Source organism: Chrysochloris asiatica, unplaced genomic scaffold (genome assembly GCF_000296735.1).
Source record: "Chrysochloris asiatica unplaced genomic scaffold, ChrAsi1.0 scaffold00227, whole genome shotgun sequence".
Lineage (NCBI taxonomy): Eukaryota > Metazoa > Chordata > Mammalia > Afrosoricida > Chrysochloridae > Chrysochloris > Chrysochloris asiatica.
This window is the reverse complement of record NW_006408745.1, coordinates 788,182-791,107: the sequence shown is the minus strand read 5'-3', so window position 1 is coordinate 791,107 and position 2,926 is coordinate 788,182.

Below are 2,926 nucleotides of genomic sequence, written 5' to 3'. Positions count from 1 at the left end.
GAAATCTGTGTTGGAAGGGGAACAGCCAGAAATCTCTTTAGCAGCTAGGGTGGCCTGACTTCATCTCTCATACCAGACTCTGGAGAAGCGCATCATTCTTGGTAAAGTGGAGGTTCCTTAAAAGAGAAGAAGACCCCATTAAGATGGATTGGCACAATGGCATCAGTAATTGGATCAAGCATAGCAATGATTATGAGGGTGGCTCAGGACCAGGATATGTTTCATTCATCTTTACATAAGGTTTACATGAGTTGGCAATGACTCAGTGACACCTGACAAGAACAAATAAATTATTGGAGTGCTATTGAAGGACTAGCACTGGACTGCAAACTGAAAATTTGGTGGTCCAAACCCCTCACCTCTCCTTGAAAATGCAAACAGAATCACTATGTGTCAGAACTGATAGACAGCACTTAACCACATTAACAGTTGCAGTAAAATTTAACCTTTATTCAAATTGAAGTTATCCTTGACTCCTCATTCTTCTTCACTCAATACAACTAACCAATAACCATATATGGTCAGTTTTTACATACCACACTGATGAAGACCAAAGACTACAACCTTCAGAATGGATTGCACCTTGATGAAAGAAAAAAAAATTAATAATCCTCAATCTGAACCAATAAATAATATCATGACAAATGTAGGAAATATTAAAGGTTTCAAGGGTTTCATTCTGCTTGGATGCAAAATCAACATTTCTGGAAGCAGCAGTCAAAAAATCAAGTGATGTATAGCATTAGACAAGTTTGCTGCAAAAGACCTCTTTCAAGGGTTAAAGAACAAAGTTACGAGTTTGAGGACTAAGGTCCACCTTAACAAAGCAATGGTATTTTCGGTTGCCTTATAAGTATGTGAAAGTTTAACAATGAATAAGAATAAAGAAGTATTGAAGCATTTTGATTATGGTGTTGGCAAAGAATATTGAAAGTGCCATGGACTACCAGCAGAAAAACAAATCTGTGTTGGAAGTAGTACAGTCAAAATGCTCCTTAGAACCAATGTTGGTGAGACTTCATCTCTTGTACTTTGGATATATTGTTAGGAAGAACCAGTCTCTGTAGAAGGAAATCATGCTTGGGAAGGACTTCTTGTGTGGCGCTGTGGATCAATACTGGACTGCGAACCACAAGATTGGCAGTTCAAATGTACCAGCTGCTCCTCAGAAACCCTATGCAGGGTTGCTATGAGTAGGAAACAACTTGATGGCATTTAACAACGGCAACCACAAAGTGGACATCAGTGAAAAAGAGGAAGACCCTAAACAGTTTTGATTGTCACAGCGGACTCAAAGGTACAACAATTTTGAGGCTGTTATTGGACAGTGCAATATCTTGTTCTATTGTGCATAGGGATGCTATGAGTAGGAAGGGACAGAATGACACCTAGCAACAACATGTTATTTATACAAAATAAAATTTATATGTTTTATATATATACATATTTTATCACTCCATAATCCAGCCCATCATTATCTTTTGCCTTGTTGTCAGGTGTTCTTGAGTCAGTACTGACTCACAGTGACCTTATGCTCAACAGAATGAAACATTGCCCTGTCCTGCACCAACCTCACAATCCTTTTTATACTTGAGTCCATTGTTGCAGGCACTATTCCAAATCCTTCTTGTTGGTGTTTTCCTATTTTTTTAATGTCCCTCCACTTTACCAAGCATGATATGCTTCTCCAGGGACTGGTCCCTCCTGATAATATGTCTAAAATATGAGAAATGAAGTCTGGCCATTATAACTTCTAAGGAATATTTTGGCTGTAATTATTCAAACAGATTTGCTTGCTCTTTTGGCAGTCCATAGTATTTTAATATTCTCATCCAGCACCATAACTCAAATGTATCAGCTCTTCTAAAGTTGTCTTTATTCATTTTCCAACTTTCATATGAATATGAGTTTATTTAAAATACCATGGCTTGGGTCAAGCACACTTTAATCCTCAAACTGGTATCTTTAGTCTTGAACATTTTCAAGAGATTTTTGTGGAGCATATTTGCCAAAAGCAATACATCATCTAATTTTTTGGCCGCTGCTTTGATAAGTATCAGTGGTTTATCTGGGCAAAATGAAGTCTTTGACAACTTCAATATTTTCTCCATCATCTGGGTTTATTTACTGGTCCAGTGGTGAAGATTTTTGGTTTCCTTACATTGAGGTGCTCCCATACTGAAGATTATGGTCTTTGATAGTCATCAATAAGTATTTTAAGTCCTCTTCATTTTCAGCAAGCAAGGTTGTATCATCTGCATATCATAGATTGTTAATGGCTACTTTCAATCATGATTCCATGTTCTTCTTCATATAATTCAGTTTAGTGTATTATTTGCAGAGCATAAATTTGAGTAAGTACAGTGAAAGAATATAAAACTGTTTTCTAATTTTAAAACCTTTCAGTTTTTGCTTTCTTCCCTTCCACTGTTAGAAAAACTGCTTCTTGGTCTATGTACAGGTTCTTAATGAGCAAAATTAAGTATTTTGGAATACACATTCTCTGCAAAGTTGTCCATAACTTATCATGATCCACACAATCAAAAACTTTTATTAGTCAATAAATCAGAGATAAACATCTTTCTGGTATTCTCTGCTTTCCACCAAGATTCATCTCATGTCAGCAATGATATCCTTCATTCCACATTCTCATCTGATATCCCTCATTCCACAACCTCATCTGAATTCAGCTTGAACCTCTGGCAGTTTTCTGTCAATGTATCGTTGCAGTCTTTTTAATATTCATCTTTAGTAAAATTTTACTTGCATGCAATATTAATGATAATGTCTGATGATTTCTGCATTCCATTGTGTAACCTCTCTTGTCAGTTGTTGTCAGGTGCCATCGAGTCGGAACCGACTCATAGCGACCCCATGCACAGCAGAACGAAACAATGCTCGATCCTGGGCCAACCTCACCACCGCT